We start from the raw sequence: 21,037 nt of genomic DNA on the forward strand, positions 1-21,037 counted from the left end.
AAGGAGGGAGGGAGAGATGGGGAAGGGGACGAAAGAAGAATTAAGATATGCTTTGTTCATGTACCAGCTCTCCCGAGGAATATAATCATTATGTACTACAAACACGTACTAATAAAAATCAAATATTTTGGGGCCAGGGATTTAGCTCAGTGGTTCTGCCACCTGCCTCGCAAGTGCAAGGACCCGAGTTCATTCCCCGGTACAAAACATTAAACATTTTTAAAGAAAAAAAGTGAAGTCTACATTTCTTCGCATTGACCCACAAATCCCCGTTGGGCCTCCCATTCGTCTAAACCATGTTTAATTCTGTCAGTCATTCAGAGATGGAGCCTCAGTCTCAGCAGGCAAGGCTTTGTGCTCACTGCTGTCATCCTCTGCTGCAGAACAGAGCTCAAGGCAGCCACAGATGTCACACACACACACACACACACACACACACGCGCGCGCGCGCGCGGGCGGCTGACTCAGCTCAGCTCGCTGTGGGAGGGCATACGACATACGACTCAGCAGGAGCCGCACTGCTTGCCACCAACCTTCTCCCCCTCTGGCCTGTAGTGAACAGGAGAGGTAGAAGTGGAGCTGTAGAGTCAGAGGTGGAAGGTCATCGGGGGAGATGTCTGCTTAGGGGTGGTGGGAGGGGTTCGGTTCTGCAGTCAGTGGTGGGAGGAGTGATCACCAGCCCGGGGTCTGGACGCGGGTTGCGGTAGCGGGAGCCGGGAGCCGGTGGGCAAGCCCGGTGTTCTTCCAGGGCAGCGCGGGGATTTGAACCTGACTGGCGGCCGGACCCCGGGACAGTAGCACCTCCCCCTATCTGCAGCATAGGGTTTATTTTTGTAAAGAAACACGCGGCAGTCACAGAAATGCTTACTTTGTTTTGTTTCAGACCCTTTCCGCATGATATCAGTAGAACAGGAAAAGTTGATATCCCCCCCTTCCTTGCACTTCCAGTAGTAGAAAATGTTTATCACGTGTTCAATCGGTTGCCTCTTGTATGGTCATTATGGGTAGATAGAAGGTTAAACGGGTACCTACGACTGGGTCACGTCTCCAGGAAGTTTACATTATGATGGGGGGGGGGGGGGAGACCAGTGAAAAAAGGCGAAAACGCAAGAAGAAAGGCATCCCTGTGGCTTGTAGCACCGCAGAGGTAGGACACAGATTTTGTGTTAGTGAGCAAGTAAGATTGAGTTCAAGAAACAGCCTGAGTTTTGCTCTTGGGTTTACCTGTAGTTGTAAGAGAAAGAAAAAAAAAACTTCAGACAAATTAAGCTGAGCAGTCTCTTTGAGGAAAGGAGGATTTGAGTCGTGTATCACCCTAAACCAGTATTGGTTCAGAGAGCTCCCACCCAGCATCTTGGCCAGGAGAACTATAGAGACTTTTGACTGGTATTGAGTATGTTGTCGGAAGGAAAAACTGTGCCATTTTAATTGACGATGTTCAGTCCATCAGTCGAAATCATGCTGTGTTAACTGCTAACTTTTCTGTAACTAACTTGGGATAGAAAAACATTATTGAAATTTCTACACAGAAAGTAAACTTTACTCTAAGACAGAAACTCTAACCAAGACTTATTCTTGTTGGACTAGTATTTACGATGTCACATTCATGATTTAAAGAGGAAAAGCAGCAAAAAGGTGAAATTACTACTTTAACAATAAAAGATAATTCTAAGTATGGTACCTTTGTTAATGAGGAAAATATGCAGAATGGCCTTTCTCCAACTTTGAAGATAGGGGATAGAGTTACCTTTGGAGTGTTTGAAAGTAAATTCAGGGGCCAGGATATAGCTCAGTGGTTCCAGTGCCTGCCTCACAAGTGCAAGGTCCCACGTTTGATCCCCAGTATCCCCCCAAAAAGAAAGTAAATTTAGAGTAGAATATAAACCTTTGGTTGTGTGCTCCTCCTCTTTAGATGTCTCTGGGAAAACTGCTTTAAATCAAGCTATATTACAACTTGGAGTACTTACAGTAAACAACGGGACAGAAGAATATACTCACCTTGTTATGGTATCAGTTAAAGGTACCATTAAAACAATATGTGCACTCATTTGTGAACATCCAATTATAAAGCCAGAATATTTTACTGAATTTGTTAAAGCAATTCAGTCCAAAAAACAGCCTGCACAAATTGAAAGTTTTTACCCACCTGTTGATGAACCAGCCATTGGAAGTAAAAATATTGATCTGTCAGGACCACAGGAAAGAAAACAAAATCTTCAAAGGGAAAACCTTTGTATTTTTAAATGCCAAACAGCATTAGAAATTAAGTTCAGCAGTTGTTTTTGGAGGTGGAGAAGCTAGGTTGATAACCGAAGAAAATGAAGAAGAAGATAGGTTTTTTTTCAGCTCCTGGAACTTGTATTGTTGACATAGAAATAACAAATACACAGATCTTAATTCCCAACTCCCAGAAAAGAAAGGTTCACTCAATTATGGATATACTCCAAAGGCAGGGTCTTAGACCTATTCCTGAAGCAGAAATTGGATTGGCAGTTATTTTCATGACTACAGAGAATTATTGTGATCCTCAGGGCCAGCCAAGCACAGGATTAAAAACAAAGACTCCAGGCCCAAGCCTTTCACAAGACTGGTCAGTCAGTGAAAAACTCATGTCAAGTGCTCCTGAGAACATGGCAACGTATGTAGCTGACACAGAATTGGACCAGGCACATACATGTATGTGAGTGAAAGGCCAAAAGAAATAAAAACCTCCAAAATGGAACAAAAATGTGGATCATCTTCACAAGAAATACCCATTATAAAAGAAGCCCCCAAAACAAGCTCCAATAGTAACATAGCATCAAATACTCTGGTTAGGGCAAATGTCCAAAACTATCAGCTTTTACCTACTAAATTCCCAAGTGTAAATAAAAGTAGAGATCGCGCTTCTCAGCAGCAACAGACAAATACTGTTAGAAATTACTTTCAGCCATCTCCCAAAAAAAGGGAAAGGGATGAAGAAAACCAAGAAATGTCTTCATCCAAATCAGCAAGAATAGAAATGTCTTGTCCTCTTTTAGAACAAACACAACCTGCTATAACCTCACTATGGAAAAACAAAGAGCAAAATCGATCTCAGAATGAACCTATGGACACAAAATCAGAAAACTTATTTACAGATGATGAAGATTTAAAATCCAGTGTGAAAAACTCTGACAGTAAATCTGTTTGTACAGAAAGTCTAAGATCAAAAAAAAAAGAAAAGAAATTGATCTGGCCATAGAAGATGAACTATTGCAGCAGTTATTCAAGAACCCAAGACCAAAGTTAGAAATTGAACTGAAAGTTGAAAAACAAGAGAAGATGTCAACATTAGAAAAAAGCCAAGATTAGGTATAGAAACAAATAACAATTTTGATGATAAAATAATACCAGAAAGTGACAAAATACCTCAAGAAAGTGAAGTTGAGAAAAAATGTGAGCTCAAGAAAGAATCACTGTGGTCACCTAAAGAAATATCTAATAATGATGAACTCCAGGACAGCAGTGAGATGCTTCCAAAAAAGTTGCTAATGACTGAATTTAGATCACTGGTGGTTAATAACTCCACTTACAGAAATCTGTGTGGGATAAATAATGATCATGGTCATCAACTAAAGAATTTCAGGAAATTAAAAAAGGTCACATTTCCTGGAGCAGGTAAACTTCCACACATCATTGGAGGATCAGATCTAATAGCTCACCATGCTCGAAAGAACGCAGAATTAGAAGACTGGTTGAGACAGGAAATGGAGGTACAAAAGCAACATTCAAAAGAAGAGTCTCTTCCTGATGATCTCTTAGGTATAATCCTAATGTTAAAAGGAGAAGATAATTGAGAACTTTAAAAAGAAATTATGAGCCGCTGCCTCCCTCACAAGCACAAGGTCCAGAGTTCAATCCCTGGTACCAAAAAAGACCCCAGGAAATTATGAAATTAGGAAAACAAGCTTCCTAGCAAGCATTTACTTCAAGCCAAGATACATGAAAACAGTATATGGAAGAGATTTAAGTTTTTGTGGCCCAAATTTGTTAAATAAAATGCACAAAACTCGAAAAAAAAAAGTGACCATCATCTGACTAAGTCTCACTTAATTCTCACTCTGTGTCCTTCCATATTCATTTGCCAAACATTCCTCAAGCACCTGCCGGGTTTCAATCCTAGGTGATCATTGATTTTCCTTGGTTTGTAAATGTATCTTCCCAATCTCTGCTTCCATCTTCACGTAACCTTCCTCCTGGGTCTGTCTTCTTCTAAGGACGCCAGTCTTAGGACAGGAAGCCTGTTCCCCTTCCTGCAGCATGATCTCATCCCAACTAACTCCACCTTCAGCAAGCCTATCCCTACATAAGGGCACATTCTGAGGGACAGTGGGAAAGGATTTCGACATCATCTTTAGAGGGACATAATTCCACCCATAAGAGAGAACGTGGGTAAGTGCTTTCATTTCCTCATCTGCAAAACGGGGCTAACAGTAGTACCAACTTCTGAAACTCAAAGGATACAAAATAAAGAAGACATAAGCCTAAACACATAAAACTCTCAAAGCAGTTTCTTGGATAGTCACCATTGAAGAATTTGCTGTTATTCCTTTATTTTTCTATTGATTTTATAAACATTACTTGATTTAGATTTCACTCCCATGCATACATTTTTTTTTGTATTAAATTCTTTTATTGGTACATTGTAGGTATACAACACAATTACATCTCTCATTGGGAATTGTACCTTTACATAATGCATCTTGGTTCTTATTTTTTCCCCATTCCTAGCCCTCCCTTCAGCCCCTCCACCCTTCCGTATATACAAAGACTTTATTTCCATTTTTTCCATTTCTCAGCATTTTTCCTTTCCCTTCTTTCCTTTCCCCTGCCCCTCCCACTACCCCTACCCCTTTGGACCTTTTCTTCCTATTTTACATTTTCGATTATTCATTCTAATCATTGGTACATTTTAGGTATACAATATAATGACATTCATCATTGGAAATTTGCACCTTTACAGAGTCTCTCTTGGTTCTTATTTTTCACTCTTGCCCAGACCTCCCTTCAACCCCTCCAGTCCTCCCTATTTACAAAGATTTTGTTCCTATTTTTCCATTTTCTCATATTAATCTCATTCCCTTCTATCCTTTCCCCTAGCCCTCCCACTTCCTTCCCCTTTGTCCCTTTTCTTCCTATTTCACATTACCTATTATACATTTTAGTCCTTATTTACACTTTCAGTTTCTCACACCAGAGAAACTATTTGGTATTTACACATGTGTGTCCTATTTATTTCACTTAAGAGTATTGCCTCAATGTGCATCCACTTAGCTATAAATGTCTCTAATTTCTCATTTTTTGTGGCTGAGTAGTACTCCATTTTATAAGAAAACCACATTTTCTTTATCCAGTCTCCAGTTGATGGGCATTTGGGCTGTTTCCAAGTTTTAGCTATTACAAACTACACTGCTATGAACATGGGCACACATATGTCACTGTGGTATGATTCTTTTAATTCTTTGGGGAAGATCCCCAGCAGTGGAATAGTGGGGTCAAATGGGACTTCCAGTCCTAGTTCTTTGAGGTATCTCCATACTGATTTCCACAGTGGTTGCACCAGTCTACACTCCCACCAGCAGTGGAGCAGGGTTCCTCTTTCCCCAAAGCCCCACCAGCATTTGTTATTGGTTGATTGAGTGATAGCAGCCATTCTTTGTGGAGTGAGGTGGAATCTCAGCATTGTTTTCATTTGCATCTCTCAAATGACCAGTGATGTTGAACATTTTTTCTTGTATTTATTTGCTATTTCTACTTCTTTGTCTGAGAAATGTCTGTTCATTTCAGATGCCCATTTTTGGATTGAGTCTTGAAATTTGGGAGGTCTGATCTTTTTAAGTTCTTTATACATTCGAGATAGTAGACCTTTGTCTGAGGAAGAGCAGGTGAAGACTTTTTCCCACATTGTGGGTTGTCTCTTCACACTGCTGGTGCTTTCTCTTGCTGTGCAGAAGCCTTTTAATAAGAGATCCCATTTGTTGATTTCTTGTGCTAGTTCACGGGCAACTGAGGTTTTGTTCATAAAATTTTTTCCTACACCAATGTCTTCAAGGGTTCTACCTAACCTCTGTTCCAACTGGTTCAGAGTTTCTATTTTAGTATTTAGATCTTTAATTCATTTTGATTTTAATTTAGTGCATGGTGAGAGATACAGGTCTAGTTTTAATCTTTGGCAAGTTGAAGCCCAATTTTTCCAGCACCATTTATTAAAGAGGCTATCTTTCCTCCAGTGAGGGTGTTTGGCTCCTTTATCAAAGATGAGATGGCTGAGTGCATCTGGCGTTGTTTCTGCATCTTCTAATCTGTTCCACTGGTCCTCAGGTCTGTTTCTTTGCCAGTACCATGCTGTTTTTATCACAGTAGCTTTGTAGTAGAGTTGCACATTGGGGATTGTGATACCCCCTGCCATGTCTCTGTTACCTAGAATTGCTTTTGCTATTCTGGGTCTCTTCTTGCTCCAAATGAATTTTTGGATTGTTTTCTCGAGGTCTATGAAGTATGCTGCTGGGATCACAATTGGAATTACATTAAATCTATATAGCAGTTTTGCAAGTATGGCCATTTTCACTATATTAATCCTTCCTACCCAGGAGCAGGGGATGTCTGTCCATTTTCTGATATCATCTTCAATCTCTCTTTTCAGAGTGCCATAGTTCTCAGAGAAGAGGTCTTTGATTTCTTTCGTTAGGATGATTCCTAGGTATTTCAGGTTTTTTGATGCTATTGTGAAAGGAATTATTTGCCCTATTTCTCTCTCTGTGAGTCTGTCATTGGTGTAGAGGAAAGCTATTGATTTTTGTGTGTTGACCTTGTAACCAGCTACTTGACTGAATTGGGTTATTAAGTCTAGAAGACTTTTGGTGGAGTTCTTGGGGTCTTCTCTATAGAGTATCATGTCATCTGCAAATAAAGACAGTTTGATTTCTTCATTTCCTATCTTTATTCCTTTTATTTCTTTCTGTTGTCTAATTGCTGTGGCTAATGTTTCCAGAACTATACTGAACAAGAGTGGTGATAGTGGACATCCTTGTCTTGTTCCTGATTTGAGTGTGAAGGATTTTAGTTTTTGACCATTTAGTATGATATTGGCTGTTGGGTTTTCATAGATGGCTTCTATCAGTTTGAGGTAGAGACCATCTATTCCAATTTTTTGTAGGGTTTTTTTTTTATCATAAATGCATGTTGGATTTTGTCAAATGCTTTTTCTGCATCTATGGAGATAATCATATGGTCTTTGTCCTTGGCTCTATTGATATAGTGTATTACATTGATTGATTTTCGTATATTAAACCATACCTACATCCCTGGGATGAATCCCACTTGATCAGGGTGTATGACCTTCTTGATGATCTTCTGCATTCTCTTTGCCAGTATCTTATTAAGGATTTTTGCATCTATGTTCATGAGTGAGATTGGCCTATAGTTCTCTTTTTCAGTTGGGTCTTTCGCTGCTTTGGGGATCAAGGTGATGGTTGCTTCCAGGAATGAATTTGGGAGTATTGCTTTCGTTTCAATTTCACTGAAGTGTTTAAACAGTAGTGGCAGCAGTTCCTATCTAAATGTCTTGTAGAATTCAGCAGTGAAGCCATCAGGGCTCGGGCTTTTCTTAGTTGCTAAGTTTTTAATTACATTTTCAATTTCACTGGTTGATATTGGGTTGTTCAGAATTTTTAGGTCTTCTTTGTTCAACTTTGTTAATTCATGTGCATCTAGGAATCTGTCCATTTCTTCTGTGTTGTCCATCTTATTGGCGTATAGGTTCTGGTAGTAGGTATTGATGATTGTGTGGATTTCTGCTGGGTCTGTTGTAATTTCACCCTTTTCATTCCTAATTGCATGGATTTGGACCTTTGCTTTCCTTTTTCTGACAAGGTTGGCTAAGGGTTTGTCAATTTTGTTGATTCTTTTGAAGAACCAATTCTTGGCTTCATTGATTTTTTGTATCATTCTCTTAGTCTCCATTGCATTGATTTCTCCTCTGATCTTTATAATTTCCTCCCTTGTATGAGCTTTGGGGTTGTCCTGCTCTTCTTTTTCTAGAAGCTTGAGGTTCAGCATCAGGTTGTTTAATTGGGCTCATTCTGTTTTCCTAATATGCATATTCACTGCTATGAATTTCCCTCGTAAGACTGCTTTCATTGTGTCCCATAGATTCCGATATGTTGTATTGTCATTGTCATTTAATTGAAAGAACTGTCTGATTTCTTCTTTAATTTCCTCTGTGACCCATTGGTTATTCAGAAGTGTGTTGTTCAATTTCCACGTGTTTATGAAATTTTTTGAGTTTCTTTTGCTATGGATCTCCAATTTCATTGCACTATGGTCTGATAATATACAGGGGATAACTTCAATTCCTCTGCACTTACTTAAACATGTTCTATGTGTGAGTATGTGGTCTATTTTGGAGAATGACCCATGTGCAGCTGAGAAGAATATGTATTCTGATTTTGTGGGGTGGAAGACTCTGTAAACATCTGTTAAGTTCATTTGTTCAAGAGTTCGATTGAGTTCTAGTATTTCATTACTTATTTTTTGTCTAGTTGATCTATCTCTTTGTGACAGTGGGGTGTTGAGGTCCCCCACTACAACTGTATTAGTGCATATATGACTTTTCATGTCTGTTAGTATTTGTTTTATATAGTTGGGTGCACTAGTGTTTGGTGCATAGATATTTATGATTGTCATCTGTTCCTCTTGGATTGTTTCCTTTACAAGGATGTAGTGTCCTACTTCATCTCTCCTAATCAGTGTTGGTTTGAAATCTACTTGATCTGCAAAGAGGATAGCTACTCCTGCTTTTTTTCGGGTTCCTGTCACATGGAGTACTGTTTTCCACCCTTTAACTTTCAGTCTATGAGTTTCCTTTTGAATGAAGTGTGTTTCTTGTATGGAGCATATTGTTGGATTTTGCTTCTTGACCCATTCTGCCAGTCTATTTCTTTTGATTGGTGAATTGAGACCATTAACATTGATGGTTATAACTGAAACGTATTGACTTGTCATTGCCATGACTTTTTCTTTTTGTTGGGTTCTCCCCTTTTACATTTAATTTCTTGTCATGCCAGATGGGTTCATTCTGCTTTGCTTCCTGGGGTTGTGATCCTCAATATCTGTTCCTAGGCTACTGTGTAAAATTCTTTGGAGTGCCGGTTTGGTATTCATGAAGTTCCTAAGGTGCTCTTTGTCATGAAAGTATCTTATTTCTCCATCCATTTTGAAAGATAGTTTTGCAGGGTACATCAATCTGGGTTGGAGGCTGTTTTCTTTTAGGGCTTGGAACATGTCACTCCAAGCTCTTCTTGCCTTGATGATTTGTGTTGAGACGTCTGCTGTGATTCTGATGGGCTTTCCTTTGTACGTGATTTGTTTCTTTTCTCTGACTGCTTGGAGAACTTTGTTCTTCTGTTGTGTTTCTGAAATCTTAACAATTATATGCCTATGTGTAGATTTCTTTTGATCAAGGCTATTTGGAGTCCTATATGCCTCACTTATCTGTATGTCAAGCTCTTTTCCCCTGCCTGGGAAGTTTTCTGCCATTATTTCTGGGAAGAGATTTTTTATGTCATCTCCACTCTCTCCTGTTTCTTCATTGACTCCAATCAGTCTTATGTTACTCTTCTTTGCATCGTCTAGCAGCTGCTGGATTGATTTCTCATGGTCCCTTACAATTTTAAAGCAATTTTTCTTTTTCTGGTCACTAATTGCAATCTTATCTTCTATATCTGAAATTCTGTCCTCACATTGGCTCATTCTGCTGTGTAGACTTTCAATGGAGTTTTTCATGTCCTGGAAATCTATTTGCATCTGTTTTATGGATTCCATTTGTTTCTTATGTTGGGATTCCATCATGTTCCTGAGCTCCTCTCTAGATTTATTAATCATGTCTTGCACTAGGGGCACAATTTCTCCTGTTATCTGAGAAATTATTTCTGATTTCATTTTTTCCACATCCCCTTTTGTTTCCAGTTCAGTGGGTCCAGATGGTTGAGTATCAGAGTGTTGCATCTCATTTCCCTTTGAGCTTGCTGTAGGTGATCTGGAAGTCTGGTTTTGAGACTTATTTACATGTTTTCTCATTTCAACTGGGGTGGGGGGCTGTTAGCACCTGCACGGATTACCTCCTCTGAGCTGGGTGAGGTGGGATAGGGGCCGGGGGCAGCGGTAGCGATGGTGAGCCAAAAGCCCTTTCCTGTGGTCTGGGAGCAGCAGGAGGGATGGTGGCCGGGAAGCCCCTTCCTCTGGACCAGGAGCAGTGGGATGGCGGCTCAGAAGCCCCTCCCTCTGGGCCAGGAGCGGTGGGAGGGATGGTGGCCTGGAATCCCCTTCCTCTGGGCCAGGAGCAGTGGGACAGAAGGTGGCCCCAAAGCCCTTTCCTCTGGGCTGGGAGCAGCGGGAGGGATGGTGACTGGGAAGCCCCTTCCTCTGGACCAGGAGCAGTGGGACAACGGCTCAAAAGCCCCTACCTCTGGGCCAGGAACAGCAGGACTCAGTACCTTGGTGTGGTGGTCTGGTGTCCTCTGCATCTTTGTAGTGTGGAACCAGGTGGCTGCCTGTCTGCAGCGGGGTGATTCGGTGTCTTCCACGTGACTCAGGACCTCAGTAGGGTGTGCACAGACCTTACTGTGTGCACTGGGCTTATTTGGCATGTTCTGTGTGACTCAGGACCTCGGTAGGGCGTCCACAGACCTGCCTGTCTGCAGCGGGCTGATTTGGTGTGTTCTGTGCGACTCAGGACCTCGGTAGGGCATGGGCAGACCTGCCTGTCTGCAGCAGGGTGATTCTGCTTCTTCCCACGCATACATTTTTTGAGCCAGGGTCCCACTAGATGATCAAGTTGCCCAGGCTGGAGTCATACTTGGGATCCTCTTGCCTCAGCCTCCTGAAGCGCTGAGATTACAGGTGTAGGCCACCATGCCTGGCTACCCCCACATTTTAACCCATAAATACTGATGCTAAGTAATATTTAATTTTTTTTTGTACCAGGGATCGAACTCGGGTCCTTGTGCTTGCACAGCAAGTAATATTTAATTTTTACGAGTTTTTTTAGGAGGACTTATGTGAGCATCTTAGTTCTACATTTATTCAGAGTACCACATTTTTTGTTTCATTTCCACTTTCCATTGAATTTTTGCCTGCTAGTTTAAATGTTAAGTATTCCAATTCTGACCTGCTCACTCCTAACTTTTGACCCATATTCACGTTTATTTACCCTTCTTAATTTCAACGCCATCACTGCCTGAGTAGGATGTAGTACCTTACACCATCCCCCTCCTGAAATCAGAGTTCTACCCAAAGGACACACGCATCCACAGGGTCTCCCGCCTCCCCTGCCTCGCATCCGAGTTCACGTTGGAGCCTCCCCAGGGCTGACTTGGGAGAGGCCCCCAGCCCACGCTACTGACCAGGAAGCCTGGGCATGGGAGATAAATCCTGGGTATCCCATTCGAAAGCACATTGTTTCCACTATACCGTGAGCCCTGGCTAGACACGTGTGGCCTACAAGAATGTTCTCCTTAGGAATCTTAGAACAAAACTCATTTGTGCAGCATTCTGCCGCGCTTTTCCCCTCGGTGGAAATGAGAGATGGGAACTGAGAACACAGTTCTTCCTCCAACCGCCAGAAAGCCTGCTGCTTGCAGCCAGCATTTCACAGATGAATGTTGTAGAAAATGTCTTAGATGCATCCAGGGAATTTCAAGCGCTTTCTCCCTGTTTCTGGGGGGAAACAAACAAACAAACAAACAAACAAACTGTCCTTTTATGTTACAAAGCCGCAGGAATTGGCTATGGAGCAAACCTCGAGAACTGGAAATCCTGTGCCCCCTAGTGGTCATGTGTAGGAACTCCTGCCAGATGGTCATTTTCGCAGAAAATACAGACAGAATGGGCGACAAAAAGACGAGGCCTGAGAAAACTGAAATAATAAACTTTAATGGTGGAAAGCCACCTGTCTTAGAGGTTTATTGAAAATACCAGATACAGGTCATAGGTGTCAAAGCTGACATCTCAGCTGTTCGCTAATCCCGGCAGGCAGGTTTTATTGAAGTCATCCTGGCCTTGGCCTCCCGCTGGCACTGAGCCCCTGAGGCTTGGATGGATTCCCGAAAGAGGGTGCTGAGCCAGAGAAAATCCACTCCCCAGAATTCCTCCTGGGAAGGGAAGGCTGTTTCTGAAGGGAAAATATTTGATAGGAAGCCGAGCCCTGTGTGAACAGAATGGTCTGGATGGGCCACAAGGTTTGTTTTTTGTTGCTGCCTGAGAAAAGGAAACTGAAGAGGATGGAAGAGAAAGTAAGAAAGCCAGCGAGGGAAGGCTGGCCAGGCCTCCAGGTGTGAACTCTCCGGCCCCCCTCACCCTCCAAGTCTTCGCTGCAGTCTCCACTGCGGGGGCAGTGGGGAGGGGAGCCTGGTGCAGCTTGAGGAGGAGCTGAAATGTGCCCTGGGGCCGACATAAAGCCGGAAATTGCATGGAAGTGCAGCCCAGAGAAACCCAAGGAGGGAAGCCAGGGACCTGGCAGGTGTCATGGAAGGGACTGGACCACAGTTACAGTTAACCAGAAGTTAACCTGGCTGCCCAAGTTACACAGGCGTAAATGTCGTGAAAGTGAATGTTTCCGCTTGGGTTTCCTGAGACAACCAAACTGAACAGCAACCCCAGCCTAGGGCCAAAATTCACATAACAACAAGAAGAAGGCTTGAAATGAAGGATTCTTGGGTGTAGGTAGGGACAAAGCTGTAATCTTAAAACAATGTAATAATCAGCTGAAAATCTTTTTGATTTAGTAACTAACTTAAATTTTCCAAGGAGTGTGGAGGAGAGACAGACCCAGATGAGGACCCCAAGGTTCAGAGACTTGTCTGAGGTAACACACTCGTCACAAATAGAAGCTCTAAGACTCAGGCCCATGTCTGTCATTGAGAATTGCACACTTTTTCTCATCTCCTATGTGGCCTCTCCCATATAGAAAGCCCATTTCTCTGTGCTTCTTCTTAATGGTGAAATAACTTCAGCTGAGAAAAGCTCATAGTCAAGTACTTCTCTCTGACCTAATCTACTGCTTTTCTATTGGTGCTAGAAAAATAAGTGTTATAAGAGCCCTAAAACTGCCAACACATCTAAAAAATATTTGGCTCTACCTTGGAGGATGGGACCCAACAGACCACATAAAATCCAAATAAAGAGGATATAATGGTTCTTCCTCGTATCTTCCATGTGTGGCTAGAAACAAATTTTATGTTCCTTGCCAGCAGTGCTGCAGGTCTGTGGCTTTGTAGTGTGTGTAGTCTGACATGCAGACAGTTTGAGAGCGGGGGTGAGGGGGTATTTATCCTGTCTTTCTGGGGCCCTGCACCTTTTTTGCCACCTTTTAGTAAGTGGGACCTGGGGAGATGTTCTTAGGTGGGCAGCAGAAGGCAGGATCCAAATGTCCCTCCAACTGTACAGCAAGAGACAAGAAATTAAAGGATTTAGGCAGGGTACACGTCCCTAGGCTACAGGACAGCATACTAAGGGTCCAGTTTACCCAAAAGTTTTATTTCATGATGAAGCAAGATCCAGACTTAAAAAAAAACAAAGGTGTGATGAAACAAAGTCATTTCCCTTTCTTAAATAAAAGAAAGACTTGAATTTACACAGCCCTGTTTCTCCAAAGAAACTCTCAGTGTGCCTACCCATCCGGTGCCTCCTTTTTCTTTGATTGATCCCCGTAACTCAATAAAGTGTGTTGCTTGCGGTCAATGAAGGTGGCTTTACTCTTGCTCACCACAAGGGGGATCCCCTTTACCCTCCTACTTTCTCATTCCCCACCTAGTAAATGGCTAATACTACACTCGTTCTACAGCAACCAACCCCAGCCCGGAACAGCCATGTCTAACAAGGGAGAAGTGCGAGTGGACAGAGACTCACAGTACAGTGTTAGGACGAGAGCTGAGCAGTGGGGATGTACTCAGTATGGATGTGGAAAGTCAGGTGGGCACAAAAGGAAGTCATTGAAGGCTTCAAAAAGCAAAGTTTCAGCTTAAATTATAACTGAAATAATTGGAAAATGATATTAAAGCTTTTTAATTAGTTACATTAATTAAATCAGACTTTCCACTCACTGAAATGACTCGCTTATATGTCTTCTACACTTCAATGACAAGTTTGGCTGAAAGGACTAAACTATTTTTCACTCAATAATCACAAAATAGAGAGAAAAAATGCTCCTCCTCTCAAAAAGTAAAGCTTCAGAGAACAAGTGTTAATGAGGAGGTGGAGAAGAACCCACGTACATTGCTGATGTGAATATAAAATTAGCTGCTGTGGAAAGCAGTTTGACAGGTCCTCCAAGTTAAAAATAAAATTACCATACAAGACAGCAAACCCACCCTTATGTATATATCCAAAAGAACTAAAAACAGGTACTTTAAACAAATCCTGTTCATCCATTTTCGTAGCAGAACTATTCACAAGAGCCAAACAGTTCAATGTCCATTAACAGATGAAGAGATAAACAAATGTGGTATACACATATAGTGGAATATTATTCAGCCATGAAACCATGAATGTATTGATATATATCCATTACAACTTGGATGAACCTGGAAGCATCATGCTAAGTGAAAGAAGCCAGATACAGAAGGTCATATATTGTATAATCCCATTTATATCAAATATGCAGAATATGCAAATATGAGAAGACAGAATGCAGATTAGCAGCTGCTAGAAGCAATGAAGAGTGTTGAATGGGGAGTGTGATTTTTATTTGGGATGAAGGAAATATCTAGGAGCTAAATGGCAACCGTGGTGGCACAGTTGTAAATGTACTATATGCTTTAGAATTGTTGCTTTCAAATGGTTAACTTTGTTATGCAAAATTCACTTTAACATATATTTTTTTAAGTAAATCTTTAGCCAAGAGGTGCTAAAAGCAGGAGGACAAGAGCATCTTGTCAGGTGTCCTAGATGAGGACACTTGAGTCAGAGATGGTTGTATGTATGAGGGAAGCAGAGCAGGCCATGTGTGTAGTGGGGCTGGGCTTCGGGGAGGAGTCTCTTGTGCCAGGTGGAGGGGACACACTGGGATTTAGGGTGAGAGACAGCCCTCCCAAAGCCTAGTGAATTAGATAGGAAATAGTTCATGGATCTCATTTCATTAAGTCTGGGTTCCCGTGAAAGGCAATTCCAAGTGCTTAGACCACTGACCAAGTGAAGGGAGGAACTGCTTAGCCAGGAAGCCACCCCAGCACTTCACAGAACAGACCAGGCCTCACTAGGGCCAGAACAAAGATGTTTTTTCAGGAACCATTCATTCTAGGTCTCTCTCCAACCAGCACCTGAACAAATAAACAGCAGAAGGCCCAGCCTCTCCTCAGGGCAGGTGCAGCCATCCCTGCTGGGGCCCTTAGACCTTCAACCCGCTCTCTATGGCACAGGTTCTTGACCTTGCTTGTACCATGGACCCCTGAACATTAAGAGAAACTATGAAAGAGCATAATCAAGTGACAGAATAGTACTTAACACTGCAGTAGTGAGTATAACTAATGTCTGAGATATTGCAACAGCAATAAAATGATCTAAAAATATCTATGATTTTGCCTGCTGGAAAAGTCACAGGCATTCTTACTGCTATGGTAGTTTGTTCCCTATATTCACAATTCAAGGAAATGCTAAATTTCAGTTAGAGGTTAATAAAAATATAGATTTCGCAGATCCCATTCCAGAAACCCATCATTAATCCTCTAAGAGAAGTTGTAGGCAGCAGCTAAAACTACCGTCTCACAGATTGCTGCCACTGTTGTGTAACAAAAGGAATTGAAAGACCATGCCCAGGCAAATTGGCATTGGCATGTCCTCAGCATGGTTGAAGACAGCTGGTAAGGGAGACACAATGGGGCCGAAGCAGGACAGTGGTGGAGGGATGGGTAGGAGGGAGCTGGGGTAGATTTTAAAGGAAAGAGTCAGCAGGAGGGAGCTACCCAGGGGGCCTGAGGTTTCCCATATGCTGACTTGGATGACTGGGAACATCGTGGCACCTGAGGTTTTCTCTCCATAGAACTAATGAGTCAAGGAAGTTCTGCTCAGTGAGGTTCAAATACCACCAACTAAACAAGGCTTGACATCTTTACTCAAGCAACTTTGTGGGGTGGGGGGGATAGGGCCGAGAGTTGATATATAGAGAAAAAAAATCTCCAGGATTGGTTCTTAACAAGCATGTAGTAGAAGAGGGAGAAAACCCAGTTCAATGTTGAGTGCCTTTCCATTCTACCCCAGTAGCCATAAGGCAAGGCCATCCCTAGTTTAAAGAACCTCATTCCCTGGCAGGGGCACCTGGGAGGAAAAACTATTCAGCGTGTGCCTTGCTCTCCATCTGGACCACTTTTTCCTGCCTGGTTCTCTGCAGGGTCTTCTCAGTGGGCCCCAGCCCTCTCTAATCCTTCTCCACATTGCAAATAGGATACTCTTTTAAAAATGCAAATCTAATTTCTTCACTCGGCCTAAAAACTATCACTCTTCAACTTGACCTCCAAATGATATTGGGAAAATAATATAACTTCCAACCTGCTAGATGTCAGATATGCCAAGTCCATATGACTTCTGAGGAACAACAGAAGTTGAGAGTGGGAAATATTATTGAGGGAGAAAGACATAGCTCCTGAGGGAGACAGAAGGAGACCCAAATGGGTTGCTGCAGACCTCACTTTACAGAGGAAGCTTTATAGAGCAAAATCATGAGGTAGGTACAAAATCATGAGGTGGGTACAATGTGGGACAAAACTATGATTAACCAATAGGATTACAAGTATAAACACTTAGGGAATATTGATCCAGTGGGAAAGCAAGTCACGTAGCAGGTGTACCCAGAAAGAACAAGGACCTTCTTGGAAAAGATGAGTCTCGAGGTCTTGGTCACCCACTCAAGTGACTGATGCCTATCTAGACTTATTGGATCATGTAATACTAATCATAGTCTATTGCTTATCCCTCTGGGAGATATGTAGGCATTCCATCTTTATCTTGAGGCCTGGCCTTCAAGAATGCACCTCCAGACATAGTTGCAATGTGTTCTTATCTTCTGCACTGACTCCTTTGAGGGCCGAGCCCTGTCTGACTGCCTCTAATAGTTCTTCCTAACCGAGATGTCTATAATAAAGTGACTGGAGGGTAACTGGTAGAGCTCTTGCCTAGCATATACTACTACTGGCTCTGCAGCTTCCCACATGTGCCAGGCCTCCCACTTCCAGACCCAATTCAGCTGCCCAGATCTCTTACAGTTCTGTTTCAGCCAGCAGACTAGTACAGGGACTATGGTGTGTTTACACATACAAGTGCAGACACAGCACCAGGAGCGTGCCAGTGCATATTTGTTGAGTCATTGAGTGCAAATTACACTAAATACAGTGAAATCCAGCTATTTAGGTCTTGCATTCTATTCTAGGGCTGCCATCACAAAATAGCACAGATTGTGTGGCTTAAACAACAGAAGTCTGTTTTCTGTTTTGGGTTTTTTTTGGACTGGGGTTCAAACTTAGGACCTTGAGCTTTTGAGGCAGGTACAGCACCACTGAGCTAAATAAATCCCTGGCCCAGAAGTTTATTTTCTGACAGTTGTGGAGACCAGAAGATCAAGGTGTTGGCAGTTTTGGCTTCTCCTGAGGTCTCTCTCCTTGGCTTTTTGACCAACAGCTGCCTTCTCCTAATCCCCACATGGCCTTGTCTTTGTGAGCACATGTCCCAGGTGTCTCCTCCTCTTCCTGTAAGAGCACCAGTCACAGTGGGTTAGGGTCCCACTCTACTGGCCTCTGTTTACCTTAATCACCTTTTCACTGCAAATATAGTCATATTTTGGTGTAGGGATTCAGCATACAAATTCGGAGGAACACAATTCATCTCAGAACAGGCCTGCAACAATTCCCTGAGCAACCCAAATGGTGCCCTGTGACAATGTAATAGATTTGCCACCTTCTACCCCTACTTCCTATGCTGCCATTTAACTACCATGGTTAACATAAAACCCACAAATTAAGGCTGAGAGCCCATGGGCACCAGCCCTATTTGCAGAGTAGCAGCTTCACTATCAGACTTCTCCCACCGGGACTGGAGCTGTAGAGGATGCTTTCTGGAAATTGAAGAAAAGGTATTATGATGTAAAACTTTCAAACCAGTTTGAAAATAATGGAACAACCACTAATTATCAAGTTAGAGACATTTTTTGTCTAATAGTCACCTAGACCTACTCTGAGAGGAATATTCAGAGAATCTTAAGAAAATCCACCACAGGGAATTGGTTCTGACTGGGTCTTGCTTCCTTGAAGCTGTAGGCGTTGCTCTGCCCCACTCTGACCACACTGCTGGCCACTTGGGAGTACACTAAATTGTAATTCAGTGATATCCCCTCTCTCCTCCAAGAATCATCCAGATGTTAAAGCCCGAACACCCAATTTAACTGTATTTAGAGATAGAGCTTCTAGGGAGGTAAAGTTAAGTGAGGTCCTAAGCATAGGACCCTATTCCAATAGAACTGATGTCCTTTCTCGAAGAGGAGGACAGACGCTGGGGAGGTCTCTTTCTTCACTCACACACAGCAGAATGCACTTGTGAGAAAAGAAAGAAGGGCGCCATCTGCCACAGGGAAGAAACATCACCAGAAGCAATCTTAATCTTCCATTACCAGGAGAGAATACATGCATGATTTTTTAGGGCACCAACTCTGTAGTATTTTTTAAATAATACCAGCTTATAAGAAATGCAAAATCCCAGGTCCTGTCCAGGCCTGCTGAATGAGAACTCCACTTTAATAGGCTGATTGGTGTGCACGCTGCTGTTTGGGAAGCACTGCTAGCATACTCGCTATCTCAAAAATGTTCCATGCTTGATACAACAATCAGGAACTTCAGCTATATAGTGAGAGATACTATACAAGCAAATCAAATGAAAAAAATTTTAATGACACATGTAAGGAACTGTTATCTTAACTCAAAAACATGTCAGTAGGGTACACATCTGTTGCTTTTGTTTGTCAAGTGCTTCTCCTGCTGTTAAGAACTCCCACATTCTATGCAGGGCTCCATCTGGGGTGGACAAGTGACAAGGCCTGGCCAATCATGACTCTTCATTAGCCTATTCACCAGGATTTGTCAAAACCTCTGCCCAAATAGGTCCAAGGGGAGCTCCTCTGAGATTTAATGTATAGATGCAAAGAGAAAAAGGGTCTCTTTCTTTTGGCTCATAAACTTAAGGATATGGGCTTAAAACTGCCAACCTTCAGCAGGAAGAAGTGAGACCAACCTGCAAAGAAAACCAGAGATAAGAGAAGGGAAAGAGGAACCTGACAGCATTGTTTGGGGCCCCCAAATACAGCAGTACCCTTGGATTCACCAGTTGTCTAACCCAATTTGTGCTGAAGCTAGTTAAAATGGGTTTTTGCCATTTGCAACCCTATGTTCAAGTATTAGGACAGTTTTCCTCAAAAAGTCTATTTACTATGAGGCACTATTCAATCCAAAAGTTGACTAATCTGGCACGACCTATTTCAGTGGTATGTGCCAGGGATCACCAAATGCCAGGGATGTCAGTGTGTAGGCCCTGCCTTCTCTCTGACAGTCTGGATACTGAGGCTAGTAGGAGGTCCATGCAAAATGCCATGCAAAATGTTCAATGCTGCAAAGGCACTGTGAGCAAAGTGTGGTGGGAATACAGAGGAGGGTGGGAGAAGCCCAAAGAACAGAGACGAGGTAAAAGACTTAGTCGTTAGAGTAGGCTCTAATATAGTTTGATGTAAAAAATAGTGTTCCAAACAGGAATCAGCACTTGTGAAAAAAACAAGTATGTGTGAAACCCTTGGGGCTTGTGACCTGGTGAGGGCACAGGAGTTGACCGCAGAGGGTGATACTGAGGAAATGGTGAGGTGAGATTACACAGGTGGATGAAGGACACCGTGACATGATCTTATTCAGCTGAAGAATTGAACCGAATCCTGAGCAGCAGCAAGCTAATGTGTGTGTCTGAGCAGGGACAAGTTCTGAGCAGATTTGTAATTTAGTAAGATCCCTCTAGGGGTTAAATGGGATCATTAAACTATGAACCCCTGGGTGGCAGGAACATCTCCGATATATAGCAGTACTTAATAAATATTGACTGAGTTGGAAGACAATGACAGTATTAAGGAAGCGAGTAGCAGCAGGGAGAGAAGAGGGGAGCCATTTTGAGACTTTTTTTTTAGCTAGAATCAACAAGATTTATTGAATGAATAGAGACAGAAGAAATCATTTAAAATGATTTAGTTTCTCTCTTGGGTGACCTGTTGGGTGAAATAATGGGTCCAGGCTTTCAGGTAAAGATAACAATCTTACTTTTGAACATATTACATTTGAGGGGCCAGGGAATCCAGGGCCAACCACAAGGTGGCCTAACAGGCCAAAAGCTCAAGAAAGATCAGGGCAAAATGTGGGACAGTTGAGAATTCACTATCACAGAAATGCAGTTCAGAAGAGAGGGCATTTGTCAGAGGATTTAACCTCTGCACTGCCAAAAAAGTTCAGATTGTGACTCTCCAAAGAAATGTATCAAACTCGGGCTGGGGATTTAGCTCAGTGGCACCACACCTGCCTCTCAAGCACAAGGTCCTGAGTTCGATTCCGGTACCAAAAAAAAAAAATGAAATGCATCAAACTCAAGATCCTTCACAACTATTACATAGGATGGTAGTTCTCCCAATGCCCACATACCCCCAAAACAAAAGTGGCAAAATGCCTCTGCACTTCAGGTGAGGATAAACAACCAGGACTCCAGCAATTTGACCTCCTTAACATGTCTGGGCCACAAACAAACCATAAGCTGTAGGAAATTCTGCCTGTCATCCGATGTTGGACCATTCATGAGGAGAAATGGCATTCACGTCCACTAAGCAGACAACATTTGAGGTACATCTGCCAAATTCAGGATAATCACTGAGCCAGGAGGCCTTCCAGGCTTTTTATTGTCCTGCCAAACTGGCCTTGGGCTGACTCTTCCTTGCCAAAAACCCATGCCTGCACCT

General features: G+C 42.4%; 1 pseudogene; it reads left to right on the forward strand.

Annotated features, from left to right (window-relative positions):
• Positions 1–1,685: 1,685 nt before the first annotated feature.
• On the forward strand, positions 1,686–4,035 carry LOC101717012 (nibrin-like; annotated as a pseudogene).
• Positions 4,036–21,037: the final 17,002 nt, after the last annotated feature.

The sequence above is a fragment of the Heterocephalus glaber genome, unplaced genomic scaffold, assembly GCF_053883595.1.
Source record: "Heterocephalus glaber isolate CG9 unplaced genomic scaffold, H.glaber_assembly_v1.0 deba00000347, whole genome shotgun sequence".
Lineage (NCBI taxonomy): Eukaryota > Metazoa > Chordata > Mammalia > Rodentia > Bathyergidae > Heterocephalus > Heterocephalus glaber.